The 19,512-nt window shown below is 40.3% G+C and overlaps 1 protein-coding gene and 1 non-coding gene across 3 annotated transcripts in view; one reads left to right on the top strand and one right to left on the bottom strand.

Annotated features, from left to right (window-relative positions):
- Nucleotides 1-19,512, top strand: part of CSMD1 (CUB and Sushi multiple domains 1) — a 1,678,033-nt gene that overhangs the window by 698,007 nt on the left and 960,514 nt on the right. The gene's annotated exons all lie outside the window — the stretch shown is intronic.
- LOC128341341 (U6 spliceosomal RNA) lies at nt 11,632-11,739 on the bottom strand. The gene has a single exon (XR_008314359.1). It is a non-coding gene; the product is annotated as a U6 spliceosomal RNA (small nuclear RNA).

Here is a 19,512-nt window from a genome sequence, read left to right as displayed (position 1 = left end):
AGTGTTAGGCTATCCATTAGAAGTAGAAGCACTGAACAGGAAAATGGATTAGAAGGCCTCTCAGGTCCCTTCCAGCTCTAACATTATATCATTCTGTTAAATGACAGCCATAGGCAATACCCTGGTGATGTCACCAAAAGGATCCTGTCCTCTCTTGCCAAGCAAATTTCATTTTGGGGCAGGCTAATATGCAGGACCATGGATCCTGATCTGGGTGCCTGTGTAAGTTTATATAGAAGCAGGCATTCTTAAGATAACCTGGTTCCAGGCTGTTTATAACTTTAAGGATCAAAAACAGCACTCTAAATTGAGCTCAGAATCAAATCGACAGCTAATATAGTTGATGTAAATTTGGTATAATATGGGCCAAGCATCTTGCTCCAACCAATAATCTAGCTACTGCATTTTGCACCACTTCTAGCCTCCAAACCTTCTTTTAAGGTGACTAGAGTATGGGTAACTCTGCACCCATATAGGGTCACAGCTAGCATACCAGCTGAAGCTGGAAAAAGATACTCCCGGACATGGGACCAACAGTTGCATGTAGCCATTACAGAGCATTGGTGACAAGATGGAACCCTGTTACAAACGATAAGCCAAAGCATCACCTTTTAAGATGATCCCCAAGGAGGACCAGAACCAAAATGGTGTTTCCCATTCCATCCCACCAAGATTACCCAGAAGGATATCATATTTCAAGCCATCAGAACAGCCCTGCTGGATCAGACACAAGGCCCATCTAGTCCAGCATCCTGTTTCACACAGTGGCCCACCAGATGCCTCTGGGGAACCCACAGGTAAGAGATATGTGCATCCACTCTCTCCTGCTGTTGCTCCTCTGCAACTGGTATTGAGAGGCATCGTGCCTCTGAGGCTGGAGATGGTCCACAGCTGTCAGACAAATAGCCATTGATAGACCTGTCTTCCATGAATCTGTCTAAACCCCTTTTAAAGCCACCCAATTTTAAAGCCATCCAAATCCCATAGCAAGGAATTCCATAGATTAATTATGTGCTGTGTGAAAAAGTACATTATTATTTATTTACACAGTAAGACAGGTGTTATTGACTGGTTTGTTTTATCCAGACATCGAGTCCTTCCCAAGGACCTGGGATGGCTGAATTTTATTGTCAATGTTGTTGCTGTTGTTATAGATATCGTCGCAGAATATAGGCTGTTCCCAGTAAAGTTGCTTTTTGTAATTGGGTGATGGTGATTTCTGTGGCCCCTATGGTGTTGAAGTGCTCTTCAAGGTCTTTTGGAACTGCACCCAGGGCGCCAATTACCACTGCAATTACTTTGGTCTCTTTCTGCCACAGCCTTTCAGTTTCAATTTGTAGATCTTTGTATTTTGTTATTTTTTCTATTTCTTTTTCTTCTATTCTGCTATCCCCTGGTATTACTATGTCGATTATTTTCACTTGTTTTTCTTTATTCTCGACTACAGTTATATCTGGTGTATTGTGTGGCAGATGTTTGTCAGTCTGTAGTCGGAAGTCCCATAATATTTTTACATCTTCATTTTCTTCAACTTTTTCAATTTGATGGTCCCACCAATGTTTGGCTACAGGTAGCTTGTATTTTTTGCAGATGTTCCAGTGTATCATCCCTGCTACCTTGTCATGCCTTTGTTTGTAGTCAGTCTGTGCAATCTCCTTACTACAGCTGATTAGGTGGTCTACTGTTTCATCTGCTTCTTTACAAAGGCGGCACTTACTGTTTGTTGTGGATTTTTCGACTTTTGCTCTTATTGCATTTGTTCTTAGTGCCTGTTCTTGTGCAGCCAGTATTAAACCCTCTGTTTCTTTCTTCAAGTTGCCATTCTTAAGCCATTGCCAGGTCTTGGTGATGTCTGATTTTCCACTTATATTGTGCAAATATTGACCATGCAGGGGCTTATTTCTCCATTTTTCTGCTCGGTTCTTGACTTGTTCTTTCTTGTAGTCCTGCTTTTTTTCATTGGTGTTGAATAGTTTCTCGTTATTGACCATTTGAAGTGCATCTTCTTCACTGTCCTTGATATATTCTTCAAGGCCTCTTTTCTTCTCCTCTACTGTTTGATGGACTTGCAGCATTCCTCTTCCACCTGAGCTGCGAGGAAGGTATAGCCTATCTACATCACTGAGGGGGTGCAGAGCATGATGGATGGTCATGATTTTCCTGGTCTTACGATCTAGCATCTCTAGCTCTGCCTGGGTCCAGTCTATTATTCCTGCAGTGTATCTGATAACAGGTATAGTCCAGGTGTTTATGGCTTGTATGGTGTTTCCGCCATTGAGTTTGGACTTGAGGATTTTTCTAACTCTCCTGATGTATTCACTTCCAATTTTTCTTTTAACTTCAGCGTGTGCGATGTTATCAGCCTGGAGAATGCCCAAGTATTTGTAATGTTCTTTCTCTTCCAGGTTCTTGATGTTGCTTTCATTGGGCAGTTCTATTCCATCTGTTTTTGTTATTTTTCCTCTGTTCATTATTAATGCAGCACACCTGTCTAGTCCAAACTCCATTGCTACATCGCTACTGAATTACAGACAGTGTTTAGCAGTGATTTGATTTCTGACTGGGACTTTCCATACAACTTCAGATCATCCATGTACAGCAGATGGTTGATTTTACTTGATGTTTTAGATGTTTGGTATCCGAGGCCTGTTTTGTTTAGTATTTGTGAAAGTGGGGTCATGGCGATTACAAACAACAGAGGGGATAGGGAGTCCCCTTGGAAAATGCCTCTACTAATGCTAACCTGTCCAAGTGTCTCACCATTGATTGTTAACTGTGTACTCCACATGCTCATTGCTTTTTAAAAATAAATATCTGAATGATTTGCTGGCACCAGTTGTTTCTAAACATTTTAGTATCCATGTGTGAGGCAATGAATCAAAGGCTTTCTTGTAGTCAATCCATGCAATACTTAGATTTGTTTTTATTCTCTTGCAATTTTCTAAAATCATTTTGTCAATCAGCAGCTGGTCTTTTGTGCCTCTGCTGTTTGGACAATTTCCTTTCTGTTCAACTGGAAGCTGTTTGTTAGTTAATAAGTGTTGCATCACTTCATCTGCTATTATTCCAGTTAATAATTTGAACATGGTTGGCAAGCAGGTTATCGGTCTATAATTACTTGGAACTGCACCTTTTGCTGGGTCTTTCATTAAGAGATGAGTTTTCCCAGTTGTTAGCCATTGTTCAATATCACTTCCTTGCAAAATGTGATTGAACTGTTTTGACAGTTGTTTATGAAGGCTTGTTAGGTGTTTAAGGCAAAAGCCATACAGTTCATCGTCGCCTGGTGCAGTCCAATTTTTAATTTTCTTTGCTCTTTCACTTATTAATTCTGGTGTTATGATTAGATCTTGCATTTGTTGGTTACATTTTTTGACCTCTTTCATCCAGCCTGCTTTTTTATTATAATCTATTGGATTGTCCCATAATTTCCCCCAGAATTGCACTGTTTCTTCTTTATTTGGTCTTTCTATGTTTCTTGCAGTTTCTCCTTCTAGGCTTTGGTAGAAACGTCTCCGATTCGACTGGAATTGGAGATTCTGCCTGTGTTGTGTAATTCTGGCTTCGTATCTGCTAATCTTCTTTGACACTGCTGTTATTTGCTGCTTTATTATTTCCAGGATGTCTCTAATTTTCCCTGAATCTAGGTGGTATTTTTGGATCAAATACTGTTTGGTGTTTTCATTCTTCAGCTTCTTGTCTTTCATATCTTTCAATATACTAGCATCTGATCTAAGCCTGGCGATTTTATTTTCTAATCTAATCTTCCATTTAGGTGATGTACTACTTTCTTTTTTTACAGGTCCATTGATCTTATATCCAAGCTCTTGTGTTGTTATTGTTGCAGCACTGTACATTAGTCGGTTTGTTTCTTGCAAATTATTGGTTGTTATTTCTGCAAGTGCAACATTGACATCTTTTAATGCCTGTGCAAGTTGTTTTTTGGCAACTGTTTTTAGTGCTGGAAGTCGAACCCTGGTGGTTGTTTGGTTCATGTGCTCAGTTATTTTTTGCTTTAATTCTTGTTGCTTTTCTGTTAAACGGCATTTGGGTTTTTGAGGTGAAGGCAAAGGGGAGGTTGCCTGGTTTTGATTTTGAAACAGTTCAGCAACAGTGGCATCCTTTATTTCCAATACCTCCTCCACCTGCGCCTGAGCAACTTCTTCAGTTGGTGGTAATTCTTCTTCCATATCTTGAGCCTGTGTTGCTCTTTGCAGTTCTTCCAGCTCAACTCCTGTGAATACTTTATTTCTTATAATGAATTTTCTCTGGTCTGCTAGCCTTTGTTCTGTTATTTCTGTATATTAATAATAATAATAATAATAATAATAATAATAATAATAATAATAATAATTCGATTTCTATATCACCCTTCCAAAAATGGCTCAGGGCAGTTTACAAAGAGAAATAACAAACAAATAAGATGGCTCCCTGTCCCCAAAGGGCTCACATTCTAAAAAGAAACATAAGACACACACCAGCAACAATCACTAGAAGTACTGTGCTGGGGGTGGAGAGGGCCAGTTATCCTCCCCCTGCTAAATAAAGAGAATCACCATGGTAAAAGGTGCCTCTTTGCCCCATTAGCAGGGGCATCTGCTTGCCAGTCCTAAATTTCCCAACCTTCAGTTTAATGGGGTGACCCCTGGTTCTAGTGATGTGAGAGAGGGAGAAAAATGTCTCTGTCTACCCTCTCCACTCCATGCATAGTTGTATACACTTCGATCATGTCTCCCCTTAGTTGCCTCTTTTCCAAGGTAAAGAGCCCCAGTTGCTGTAGCCTAGATTCATAAGGAAGGTGCTCCAGGACCTGATCATTTCGGTTGCCCTCTTCTGCACCTTTTCCAGTTCTACAATATCCTTCTTAAGATATGGTGACCAAAGCTGTACACAGTACTCCAGATGTGGCTGCACCATAGTAATAAAACATAAGTCCAATTATGTGTTATTTCAAGTCCAATTTTCCTGTTGATTTGAACTCCATAATGAGATCCCTCTTCTTCCCTCTAACTGTTCCCTTATTATGCTAGCATCCTAATCACCAGAGTCATCTGACTTGACGCTGCTTAGCCCTTTTTCAGAAGATTATCAGAGTCTAATGCACTTGTTTCCATGTGTTTGTAAACAAAATAGGACAATACAATACCAATATATTAAATTATCTGGTAACATGTTTTTGTGTTTTACATTTCAAAACCCCATGTTAAAACTTATAAGATGAATCTTTGTTGAAATCTAATGACGCATATTTTAATAAGTGATATCACCCATGGCAACAAAACACTTGCTTTGTTTTTCAAGGCAGTAATTTATTGTAATTTATCATGTAGAAATATATATTAAAAAGAACTTGATTGGGAACTGCAGTAATGACTTCAAAATAATCCTACCACCTGTTTTCCAGATTTAATCAGCTATATAACAGCTATTTTTTTAAATAAATAAAAAAGTGGGGGAAAGGAGGGAGACTATTAATCTCTGTACTGTGAATGATTGCAAATTACTTTTTATTATCTAAAATCACTTGCATATTATAGCATTTAAAATATGACATGTGCTACCAATGATGTGTTGAAAATAGACTGCGACTTAATATTTGTATTATCTGGAAAACGATTTTCAGGGTTCAGTCTTAGATCGCTTCATATTTTTCTTAAATTACCACATTTCCAATCCTGTCAATTGCTTTTCTAACAAGAGTTAATACAATAGTAATAATGGCTTTCTCGTCCTTGCTAAAATAAATTGCTTTCAGTAATAAGTGCTAGATTTCCATTGAATGTGTTTGATTTATCAAATTAATGGAAAATTTCTTTATGTCTTCAACAAAATAATAATCTATGCCTTAGGGAATCACCTTTGCCACCCCTAAGCACCAAACTGTATATTTGTAGGTGGGATCTACTACATATAGTGATCTTACAGATAGGTTCTACTTATATTAAAAGAATTACATTTGCAGTGTTTTTTAAATGTTTGATGGTTAGATTATTTGCTTTGAAAAAAGTTTAAAAGATAATTATCTAGAAGAGATTTTGAGTACTAGTTCACAAAAACGTTTCCTTGCTATTTGAATGATCAAATCCTTGACCAGTGCAATGTGTTGAGTTTGCACTTGGATGTGAACTTGTTGAAGATACAGTTATTTGTTGAAGCAACTAGACAACTTATTCAAACTATTTGTGACCAATAGGAAAACACAATAACAGAAGACGATTCCCAAGTCCCCAGCTTCTGCTACTTTGCTTTAGGGTGAACGTATGTAAACCTGTCCTACATGGAGTGAAGACATGGGTCCATCTAGCCCATATTGTCTTTACTGACACATCTCAGTGGCTTTCCAAGGGCAGAGGTCTTTTCCAACCATTATTGTCTATAGATGCCTGACACTGGACCCAAGACCTCATGCAGAAAAACATGAGCGATTACCTACCTTTGAACTGTGGCCCCTACTAAAAGGCATCCAACTGAAAATGGAATACAATATTTATTTATTTACTTATTTATTTAAAATATTTATTACCACCACCCCCCACCCCACACACAGAGTACAATCCTGCCCAGGGTGGCTTACAACAATAAAGAAACATTCCACCAAAATAAAGCACTTTTAAATATCATAATGTCAGTTGAAGAGTTAAGTACCTGCTTGAATTGAATACAGTGAAATACAGGATGAAAGAGCTTAGTTTTGCCTAGACCACATTAATTTTCCTTTGCAGCTGATAATTATATCTTGCCTAATATCCAGTAGTATGTGATAGAGGGACAATCCTTCACTGTGTATGCAAATGCAACATTTTTTTTAGACTGATCATATACCATAGTAGCCATCAGCCACTCTGATATTATATTAATTAGATTCAATGGCACTGAATGTATGTGAATAAGATTACTATTATTGATTTATGATGAACACTAGCAAGCAGTAGTGAACTACACAACCTGTTTTAATGATTAATGTGGGCTCATTTATCTTTCACACAGACCCAGCAAAATGAATTTGTCTATTGTCCAAGAGTTTGAATTAGATACTTAATTATAAAGCGACGAATGCTCACTGTGTGTAATATTCCATTTTTTATTGTATGAGATAAATAGCTCATATTATTTCTAGGACACTTCCTGCATGGCTATGTATTGCTTTTCCTTCATGGCATAGAATGTGATGTATGATTAGGAGAGGAATCAATTTTTGATTAATATAAACACTAATTTAAGTTTACAATGTCTCACTAAACAAGACTGTTAGTATTTATATTGGTCAAACGTAAATAAGCTGAGGGCATATTCTTGTTATGATTGCTAGTTTGTTTTTCTCAATGAGAACCCATGAGTAAGAATGTGCACAGAACCAGTTTGATCAGATTTGAACCAACCTAGTCCGGCTGAACTGGGTACAGCCCAAACTGGTTCATGGGCCAAATTGGTTTGTGGGCTGGTTCGGAGATATTCTTGTAAAGGGGAATCCAGTGCGGATTCCCCTTTATAAGTAAAGAAGGGCATTCCCTATAGTAAGGTTGGGGGGAGAGAGAAAGGGTACTTGATGGGGGGAGTGACGGAGACATCAAAGACGGTTGGGTGCTCCTTCACACCCCCTGCTGGTCTCCTGGACAGCCCAGGCCAGCTGAAGCCTCCAAACCAGCCCAGGATCTCCTTCAGGAGGCTGGTGGGGGGGTTGGAGAAGCCCTCACCACTTCCAGTGTCTCTGCCTCCACAGATAAGGTACCAGGTACTCTTTATCTCCTCCTCCCACCACCAGCAGGTGAATGCCTATAGGGAATGCCTCTTTACTTGTAAAGAGATTCCCCTTTACAAGTATATCCCCGAACTGGTTCGGACTGTTTATTTTAGAGCTTGGGCCAGTTTGAACTGTGACCGAACGAGTCTGGTTCGATTCAAACTACAGTTCAAATCGAGCAAGCTCACACTTCCCTACTATGAGGAAGTAGTGAGACTATGAGGAATGTAAGCACTTGAACTTCAGAAAATTTTGGTGGGCAAAAGTTACCTCTTGTCTGAAGAGTTCTCTGCAGTAACTGGGCTTTTGCCCCAAAGCAGCTATTTTCAGTGTGGAAGGGTGTTTAAATCCTCCCACACCAATTGAGCTCCGACTGATTAACAAACAGGTTACAAATGAATAACTTATTCATTATTCATTCAGAGCTCTAGACATTACTTTGGATCAGATGAAAAATGAACTGAATAGGCCCTATTGGTTTATGTGTTCTAAAATTAATGCATGCCTCTAATGCAGAATAGATACACAGTCCTCACATTTCATTCTCTGTCAGGCCTAACAGTAACAAGCTGCATGCAAAAAATAAGCAATACATTTGTATGTGTCTTTTCAATTAGTTATTTTGCTCATCTTGAAATTAAGGAATGAAAATGTGTTTCAATTTTGAAGGGTTTTTTTTTACTAATTGTATCTACTAATATTAGTAGATTAGTAGATTAATATTAGTAGATACTAATTTTATCTACTAATATTATTTATCCCACCCCCTATTCTCTTGACCGTTGCCCAGCTTGGCTTATTTTATCTACCACTCAAATTATTAGAGAAGGTATGGTAAACATAAATACTTCTCTGAGGGAGGGGAGGGTGCCTCCTTGCCTTAAGGAGGCTATCATTAGACTATACTTGAAAAAACCCACATTGGACCCATCAGAGTTAGGCAACTATAGGCCAGTCTCTAATCACCCATGGTTGGACCAGGTGTTTGAGAGGGTTGTGGACTTTCAGCTCCAGACAGCTATTTTCTCCAGACAGGAAAATGACTATCTAGACCCATTTCAAACTGGTTCAGTTTGACTGTTCGGGGTTGAACCGAACCAACCCCTGCTCGGTCTGACCCGGGACTAACACACACACACCCAGGCCAGTGGAATGGGGGGTACTTACCCCCTCCAGTGGGAGTCGTTAGAGGCGACTAAAAATTTTGTTTAATTAAATTAACCAAGGAGCCCACCAATCTGGGTTCACTTTAATTAGCTCAGGGAGGACAAGGTCACTACCCTGGGCCTTCCCCAACTTCAGGGTCTCCATCCACCTCAGTTAGAGTTACTCCAAGACAAGCAGGTAGTAAGTGTATATCTAAATATCTGAGCCCCTCGTGGCGCAGTGGTAAAACTGCCGTCCTGTAACCAGAAGGTTACAAGTTCGATCTTGACCAAGGGCTCAAGGTTGACTCAGCCTTCCATCCTTCCGAGGTCGGTAAAATGAGCACCCAGAATGTTGGGGGCAATATGCTAAATCATTGTAAACCGCTTAGAGAGCTCTGGCTATAGAGTGGTATATAAATGTAAGTGCTATTGCTATTGCTATTTTAAACTAATTCTTTTTATCTCTTCTTTATCTTACTTTTGAATCTTTCTACATTTTTTCCTATTAAAACTATGTCTTGTCAATATTAATTTATATTTTATTTATGTATTTATTTAAAGTATTTATACCCCGCCCCTCCAGTACACTACAGTTCAGGGCGGCTCACAACATAATAAAAAGATACAATGTAAAATAAGACTAATAAAGTTAACAAATTTAAGTTAAACAAGTTAAAAGACCAAATTAAAACTGCATTAAAAATTACAATTTTTAAAAAAGTTTCAAATTAAAAGTTATCTTAAAAGCTAAAAAATGAGAACTATAAAAACTAAAGAACCTACCAGATATAAATCAAAAATGAAACATTAAAAAGCCTTTAAAATGTGTTTTAAATAGTTTCTTTTAAAAACACTGAGATAGGAAGCATGGTGAAGCTCTTCAGGGAGGGCATTCCAAAGCCAAGGGGGCACAACCGAAAAGGCCCTGTCTCTAGTCCCCGCCAATTGGATCTCTGTTAGTTGTGGGGCCATGAACAAGGCCTAAGATGTATTATTCATATTGTTTTATCTTTCTTTCTATGGAAAATATACTTTGTATAGAGCAATATATACAGTATATTGTCCATCTTGTAAATATACAGCATGAATAATTTAATGCACATTTAATACTCATTTAATACAATGTGCCTATTTAAATAATTCATAAAGATTATTTTCTAAATTAGACCCTTGTAAATGTGTTACTTGTGCTCCATGATGTTGAAGCACTAAAGTGAATATAGACAAAGTCACACGAGTTGAGACAGACTGTGCAACCCTCAGGGACATATTTTCTGGGTTTCAGAGCGAAGAGGGAGATAGTAAAAACAATGCCTTTCCGCCCCCCGCCCCCCGCTGCCACTTTGGCAACAGCACAGTGTTAGTGTGATGTCAGGCACTGCTGCATCAGTGCAGTGCTAGTCTTGGTATCAGCTGTAAAACAGTTTAAATAAAACTGTGGATTTGTTCTAAAATGATAAGATAGCAAATGTAGTTCAAGTGTCATGCTGTTCAAAACATGCGGCTTGGATTGTGTGGAGTAATTCCTTTCCTTCAGCATGCTGGGCATTACTTTCACAGCTGTACTCACTTTCTACACAATTCAAGCTTGCAAGACTATCCTTCCTTATTTTTACATTGCCCGCACACCAATAAGGGCACGAGGCACGAAAGATTTCTTGAAGGTAAGGGCCAAAACTCAATTCAAATCCAATTAATATTGCCACGGGAATGGACTCTCCACCCCCCTAAAGTGCTGGCATTAATAGCATCTGAGCCAAGATGTCATCCAGTGTTCTCTCTATGGCGTGTGCATGTGTGTGTGCTCACAAGTTTTTTTATGTCCACTCAGTTAATTTTAGATCCTGCTCAGGTTGCATCAGGAATGCCCCACTCTGAATGCATGTGTGCACACACTGCCTTGATACTGCCACCCAGAACAAAATTCATTCTGTACACAGATGAAAAAAAATTAGAACACACAATGATGCCATCCTTAGATCTAACTCTTGTCAGGCAATTGCACCCCTGCTCGAAGCAGCCTAATGGCCTCAAGGCTGAGCACTCTTCTTCCTAGCTGACCCATGTAGGGTCAAGGTGTCAGCAAGAAGCACTGGAACTGCTCCCAAAGCAACTCTCATCTTCTGATCCAGCAAATCAAAGTGAAGTTGCAGCCCCCCCACACACACACTGTTCAGGCCCAGCAAATTATGGGAAAGCCAGAACTGGAACCTTAGCCAGTTTGATCTGCCAGGAGCAAAAGAGACATGAACAGTGACCCAAACAGCAGTGAGCGCTCAAAACAAGTACAACTCCCATAGGAACAAAAATGCATGTAATGCCTAACACACATACACATCTGTAGTATGGCCCTCAAGCACCATCCGTGATGCTGTGGTGGCCACATTCCTTCATCAGAAACACACACATCATTTCAAGTCTTCAGTAAGCCAGTTTCTTAGCTCCGTCCTTAATGTTCATCTGTGATACCACAGGGGCTGTACTGCACTGAAGGAGTGCAGCCCATACTTAACACAGCTCCAGCTGCTTGGCCCTATGCAGTACAATAACTTGCCCCCACCCCCACTTTAGGCCCATCATAGGGTCACTCCACAGTAGTATTGAAACCCTTCATTGAAGCTATATCACTTATCTGTAATGTGCATCCAGCCTAGCTCATTTGTTGCCTCTAAGGAGCAACCCATCCAAAACAACAACAACAAATATTTATATACTGCTTTTTAACAAAAGTTTCCAAGCAGTTTATATCGAGAAATAATAAATAAATAAGAGTGCCATCCTTGCACAGAGGCCACGCTAATCTTCTCTGAATCTTTCAAATTTTAGTATATGGGCTGCCGAAGCAAGCACATACAAAAACGGCATGAATGCTGCCACCGAAGAGAGGACTTTTCCTGTGAAATGCCAGTACAGGTTTTGCCACCTTTTACAAACATTCTGGAATCAGTCGGACCCTGCTGCCAAGCCCAGAGACAGCTACTCCTCCACCCAGCATATGCTGTATCTTAAATCCCCTCTTGTGTCCATCCATACAGGCTTAGGATTAAACAAGTTTTACTAAATCCAACAGGACACCTAAAAGGCAAAACTCAATGGTCACTTTTTACTTAGCTCAACACCAAAAATACATAGATTGCCCTAAACAGCTCCAGAATGCAAGCACCAATGCCACTATGGCTTCTATACAGATCTTGTCCTGCCCCAAGAGTGTGTTACTCACAATGCTGATCGATCTATGAATGAAACAGGGGCTCCACAACAGAGAACAGGATGTTGTGCTAACTAAAACCATCACACAAATGACTTGGAAGTTTATTGTTTATTTATTTTATTTATTATTCAATTTCTATACCGCCCTTCCAAAAATGGCTTAGGGTGGTTTACACAGAGAAATAATAAATAAATAAATGGATCCTTGTCCCCAAAGGGCTCACAATATAAAAAGAAACATAAGACAGACACCAGCAACAGTCACTGGAGGTACTGTGCTGGGGGTGGATATGGCCAGTTACTCTCCCCCTGCTAAATAAAGAGAATCGCCACATTAAAAGGTGCCTCTTTGCCAAGTTAGCAGGGACTAACAAGTTTGCATGTTAATTGCATAAACCACTGTTGGTTTTCAGGTTGAGTTCAGAACATGCCCAAAGCATGAATGGCAGCCACCCATCATTGAGACAAGATCAAAAGCTACAATTTTAAGATTGTGTGGCAGGCCTAATTAAATCCTGGCCAATATAAGAACCCCAGGAAAGGCCCAGGAAAGTCCAATCAGGATTGGCCTAAGGGAGGAACTGAAATGCAGATCCAAACCCTTTCCTGCCATCAGGGCAGCTGGGCACAGGCACACACACCCATTCCCAAGGAATAAATAGCAGGGGAAGGTCCAAATAAAACTGACCCCACCACACTAGTCTATGTGAGTGTCTCTAAAATATTCTATGCATCCCTCCAATGGACTCTTAACTATTAGCCGGCACACGAATACTAGGGAACTTGCTGGAAATATGAATCCACCTGAGAAACCAAATACTCTTTTATCCAGGCTTTACATTTGTCAACCAAGGGATAAGCTGAAAGAGGGAAGCCATTGAGGCTACCCCAACTCTAAATTGGGGCCCCAAGAAAAGGCTGTGCTTAGTTGCTTTCCCCCATAATTCCCACTACCATAGCAGAATCAATCCAGTGGGTGTATCCACTGAACTCCACTAGTAAAACCTAGCAGAAAAGCCAGGGATGAAATCCACTGGGAAGCTGGCCCAGGGCAATCTAGATAGCAGGTGGCCACCATTCCAATATATCACCTTAAACCCTATGTAACTAATAAAAGCCATAATGCCCAGTATATTACATTTAAATATCAAACCAGAGATGAGCCCCAGGTAAGCTGGTCCTGCAGCTTCGCCAGTATAACTGTTCAGTGGGTAAAGGCAGTTAGCCCAAGTATGCTCAAACTGGACTCCAGTTAAAATACTCCCCAAAGCAGCCTGGTGCCGTTCCTTTGTGAAAGTAGAATCCTAGCACTGGGGCCAGCTGAAGCAAATTGCTGTTGAGCCCCATCTGGGGAAGTGGAGGATAAAACTCTTTGAGAAATGCCACTGGAAACCCAATAAGCCCAACACGGCTGGCTCACCTGCCCATCACCAGTGGGACCATCCTTTCTCAAGGTGGTGCAGCTGGATGAAATCCCCAGGTGCTAAGTCAGGTGTGGCACACTCTAGGCCACCCTGGTACCCCCCACGTGGAGCTATAATCCCCATTATTCCCTATGGGGAAAAGTTTAAGATGTGCCAACTTCAAAAATTCTTTAAAAACCACCCCTTTGCCCAATTCCTTTGAAATTTGAGTGGTAGTTTCCACCCATTGGGCACTACCACTCACCCCACTCTTTTGCCCCTGGGATCCCTATTTTTGCACCAAACCAATTCAGATTCAGAAAATTCTGGTACAAATGGAATCTGAGGTAATTCGGGGAGGGGGCAGATTAGGACCCCGCCGGTCTCTTTTTCCAGTGTTGGCCCTTTGTTGGCCCAGTGGTGGCCCTTTCTTCAGTGTTGGTGACCATTTTGGAGGTCATGAGCCAGCCCAGACCATTTGCTTGGCCATTTGCATGGCCAGGGCGTTTGCATGGCGGCCTCCAAAATGTCCACTGCCACCGGAGAAAGGACTGGAACAGCCTGAAAATGGGCCAAAATGGCCCTTAAAGAACCAGGGGGAGGCCAGTGGGGGAGAGGAAGAATGCAGACACAGACACACAGACTCGGTGGTTGCAGCAGCATCCCCCGAGGCCACCAGACCCAGCAATGAGTGTTTTAAATGAAACTATTATTTTAATGTTGGAACTTCCAAACGAGCTTGAATTTGAGCAGAGCCGGAAGGGTTGTTTGGGGGCACAAAACTGGTTCAATTCAAGTCCAGTTTGGACTTGAACTGAACTGGGCAAACTGGTTTTATGTACACGCCTAGTGTTTGGTAGAGGTAGAAGGTGCTATCTTCTGTGTAAATCAGGGCTGTACAACTTGGGCCCTCCAGCTGTTATTGGATTGCCATTCCCAGTATTCCCAGTCACAATAGCCAATAGATGAGGGGAGTTGTAGTCCAACACCCGCAGGAGACCCAGAGTTGTACAGCCCTGATCTAAAGTATACAATCTGTTAATGCAGTAAGACAAAGGAGCCAAGAAAAATATTCAGCAACTGAATTATAAGTGGAGGGAAGATTGTGGAAATTTGTCTTTTTAAAAAGAAATAGTTTATTTTGTCATAACTAACTAGAATTTCTGTCAAATGAATCAAGCACAATGCAATGAGACCATTCCAGATAACGTCCAGTTATTTTCAGCCCAAGGCTGATGTTATTTAAGAGAACCTCTTCTAAACTATAAGCCACATCACCCATTGGGATCATCTGGAGACGTTCTCCTGCAGTTGCCAACAGCTCATCTGTTGCCTGCTCAGGGGCGGGCCTTCTCGGTTGCTGCCCTGAGACTCTGGAATGCTCTCCCTGCTGAAATAAGAGTCTTTCCATTTCTGACAACTTTTAAAATGTCTTTAAAGATGCATCTATTCACCCAAGCTTTTAAAACAGACTTGTGGTTTTAACCGCCTTGGGGTTTTCTTTTAACGAAAGGCGGTATAAAAAATGTAAAAATAAATATAAATAAATAAATAAATAAAATTGATTTAAGGTTTTATTTTCTGTTTTAATTTGTTTTATGTTGCTGTAAGCCGCCCAGAGATGGAAGTCTGGGGCAGTGTACAAATATAATAAATACTAAATACATATCTATGTGGTGGAATTGCACCCAAAACAAACTGTTTTTGAAAGAGGTAAAACTAATTATGAAGGTGATAATTTCTTGTGAAGTTCAGTGTATACTCCTAGAATTAGTGCTGGAATATGTAAATGATCTGACTTTCAAAAACATTCTGGTTAATTTACTTGTAGCAGTAAAGATAAAGAAATGCTTGATAATCTACATCTGAAAATTGACAAAAATTGCACTAAGGTCCTGTATTGTGAAATTGATGTATTTTTGCATAGGGGAGAAAGGGAGGGCGTATCTAGATCAGTGTTCCCTTTAACGGGGATTCCAAGATGTTGTTGACTACAACTCCCATAATCCCCAGCCAAAGGCCACTGCAACTAGGGATGCTGGGAGTTGTAGTGAACAACATCTGGGAACCCTTGTTAGAAGGTACACTCATCTAGATCCAAGAACTTTCTTCTTGGCTCAGCTTTTTAAATCAAAATGTTCTTCTTGAAGTTGAATCAGGTTTGTTTATTTTTGATCTGCTGTTTGTTGTAGATGTATTTTTATGTTTAATTATTGGTAAGGTACTTTCTTTTTTCATTAAGCACCATGAATATCCTGTTGTAGAAAATATATAAATATATTAGTAAGGATGGATGTCAGCTATATACTTACTCTCTCTCTCTCTCTCTCTCTCTCTCTCTCTCTCTCTCTCTCTCTCTCTCACATTATTGTCTTATTCAGTAATGTTAAAAATACAAGGCACTATTTGACTTGTATGCCCAAACATTTCCATGCTATAAATATTCATCTCCCCTGTTGTAGTTAAGAGCCCTTGAACTCTGAATCATTTCTGATTCATTGGTAACCCAATTTCCATGCCCCTTTCTCTGTTAAAGCCAATACCTTCTACCATACTTTTGCATAACCATGGTATTTCTTTCATCTTTATGTACCAGATCTCACATCCCCATACAGGTGGACCTCATTATCCATGGGGGTTGTGTTCCTGCAAATTTCCGCTGGTAATCAAATCATGGAAAACGAGTCATTGAGTGAATGGGAAGCTGGGCACGTAGGTTCCTGGAGAGCAAAAATAAATCATAAGAAGGCTGAAAAAAGGCAGAGATACTTGAAATAATGTTCTGTGCTGTGCTCTGTGGGTCACCAGCTGTCCAACAATGCCCCCCAAACAATGAAAAATCCATGAAAAATCACAGATTTTTTTCAGTAGCCACAAAATGGCTCCTTTAAGCAAAATGGTGGCCAGAAATAACCTCCAAAGTAATTTTGGCCACCTAGGGATCATGGATACGTGGATCTTAGTCGTTTCTGTACCCAAATATACTGAGGTCGAGTCTCCATTGGCTGACCTTGGATATGGGAAACCATATGTGTATTGGGACCTCATGTGACAAGTCCCACCTGTATGTATATAAGAGATTACGTATTAGAACATAACAGTTGCCTTATTAGGTCAAACTGAAAGCCTATCAAATTTGGTATCCTCTCTACACGGAAAATTGGATAGCTCTAAGAGCCTCACAATCAGACATTATGGCAATAACCATCCCTTGTTTGTCCCTAGTGACTGGCAATCAGATGTAAACTGTCCCTGTGCATGGAATTTCCATTTAGCTGTCATTACTAATCATTATTAATGGACATAACTTCCATAAATATAGCTAATCCCTTTACAAGCAATATATGCTAATGGCCATCACATCTTGGGGTTATAAATTCCAAGTTTATGTTGGTTATGCATTTTGTAAAGAAGTACTTGGTTTTGCCTTTCCTGGACCTACTGCTTGTTAATTATATTGGATGCATCCAAGTGTTCTGAGACACAGAAAAAAACAGTTCATAATTTCATGAATTTCTATAACTTCCTAACCCCAATAGTAACAGTTTATCTCAAGTATCCTTCTGTGATTTTATATTATGAGGTAAAATTTCACCACAAATATTTTTGGGATTGCCTCCATATGGTATCCTAAAATACTTTTAGGATTACCACAATATGATAGCTATGTAAATACACAAACACTTAAAAAACCTTTCTTAAGACACATTGCTGATGTGTTAAAATCAATTTCAGTGTTGTTTTTTCCATTGCAATTCCGTTGTGATTATTTATACACGCATGTTTGTTTGTTAATAAATGCCATTTTTAGGCTCTGTTTGTTCCACTGAAGATTCACTTAATATGAGTTAACATAAATGGTAATTAGACATATTTTTCTCTTACAGTAACTTTGATTATAAGCAGCAATGGCAGGGGGATATATCTAGGTAGGTAGGTAGGTAGGTAGGTAGGTAGGTAGGTAGATAACCTATAATAGATAACTATTATAACCACATCTGCTAAAGAATCAATTAGAAAGAATCCAGAGACATTTATTCTATGATATTTCCCAGTTACCATTTCCATCTAGTGGCTCTGAGCATTGTAAAATAGATTATATTCCTGTCTTTCTTCTTTATGTCTCTAGGAATGGTGATATAATAGTATTTTTCTGTGTCTCACAATTATTCTTGTCTTTTGTCATTTATCAGGCATTGCAGGGATTTCCTACAGGATTCTGATGGAAACAAATTATTAGTAAACTCAATTTGCAGACAGCTATTTAAAGAATAAAATTTGACCTGAGGGTAGTAAGCACAGAACTGTGATTTCCAAACTTCTAAAAGCAGCAAGTGAAAGATTTTGATATGGCACATCATAGATTATTCCTTTGCAGATAGGCAGCTTAGAGTAATTGATCATAGAAAGGTCATGATTGCAATCTCAATATATAATTCTGTCTAAGGTGTACCCATGGCTAATCCTGTGTGTGACAGCTCTCGTGAAAGTTTGTGAGCAGAAGCACTGTACTGATTAGGCAGTGGAAATTCCATAGGCAGGAGGAGGAGCCTGAGAGAGCAGAAGCACCATGGTGATTGGGCAGTGGGGATTCCATATGCAGATAGGGAGGAGGAGCCCGTGGTGGTTAAGATCAGTTGGAATACAACAGTTACTGGTTGGAAGATGTTCTTGATTGTAGAGGAGAGGAATCTGTATATATAAGAGGACAACAGGCAGGGGTCTGCAAAGGGAGGGGTTATGAGGGAGGAAAGAGCCCCTTCAGGAGAAGGAGGCTGCTGCTGTGTGAATTAGATGAGGAAACAAGATGAACAAGATCTGTTAACTCAGGAAGGGGCAGAGAGAGAGGGAGAGAGAGGAGGGAAGAAAGGCAGAGGGGAAGAGCAAGTGGAGGAGAGAAAAAGAAGGGAGGGGAAGAGAGAAAGAAGGAAGGGCAAGGGACGGGCCCAAATGAGGGGCCATGGCCACGCCTATTGGCAGTAAGGAATGTCCCAGTCAACCACTGCTCCTATTTGGGGCTACCATGACCATTGGCAGAGGGACGCAGGCAGGCAAGGGACTGGTCCTGTGGCCTGCGGGAACGAGTGGCCATGGTGGTGGTGGCAATGAGGAAGGGCCCAGTCAACCGCCGCTGCTGCTGTTCCTGTTGGGAGTAGCAGGAGTGGTGTGAGGGTGGGGCAATCTCTGGGGATAGGGGGCTGCAGCTTGGCCAATAGGTGCCAGCAAAGCTGCAGCCACGACCAAGAGGGGTTAGGGGGATGGAAGAAACCAGATGGAGGAGAAGAAGCAAGAGTTTCGCTCAGGTGAGGATGGAGAGATCTCTGAGGTGAGGAGGTCTGCAGCAGGAGGTGAAGGGAGCAATCAAGTACTAGCGCAGATGCTCTGTGTGGGTTAAGCTAATATTTATTATTAGGTGACATAAGCTAATGTACTGGTCATTATTTTCAGCCAGACCTTGTTTATTATTATTTCAAATACATATAGTTGTGAATAAATATGAAACATTCTTCGTTATCAGATTGTAGAATGATTGCAGGATTACATTCATGTGCATGCATGTGAAATTATATGTAAATCATTGTATGCTATGTATATAAATGCTATTACTATCTTTGATTTTTGGCTCCTGAAGCAAAATCCTTATATTTAAGCCTTATTCACACATTATGTTGCACACACATACAGACTGTGTACAGTGTGCACAGGCCCTCTTAGAGTTCCAGAAAGGCCTGAGACACTTCAGCTTTGAAGGTCCCCTAGCTATTAAAAAAAAATGAAGATACACAGAAACCAAATAAGGCACCAATGAAATAAAATTAATTAAAAGAGTGAGACATAATTTGAATATTTATTATCTAAATTCGAGGCCACCTATGAGCCTGAGGTCCAGTCCAAATGGCCCTACAGGCCCACCCTCTCTGATTGGTCCCGGGTGTACACACCTACTGTATGCAGGTACAGTTATTTACATTTACATTTATTTACATAAATGCTTCTCTGAGGGAGAAGC

This window comes from Hemicordylus capensis, chromosome 1, assembly GCF_027244095.1.
Source record: "Hemicordylus capensis ecotype Gifberg chromosome 1, rHemCap1.1.pri, whole genome shotgun sequence".
Taxonomy (NCBI): domain Eukaryota; kingdom Metazoa; phylum Chordata; class Lepidosauria; order Squamata; family Cordylidae; genus Hemicordylus; species Hemicordylus capensis.
Note: the sequence above shows the minus strand (reverse complement) of the source record. Positions and strands in the feature narration are given on the sequence as shown.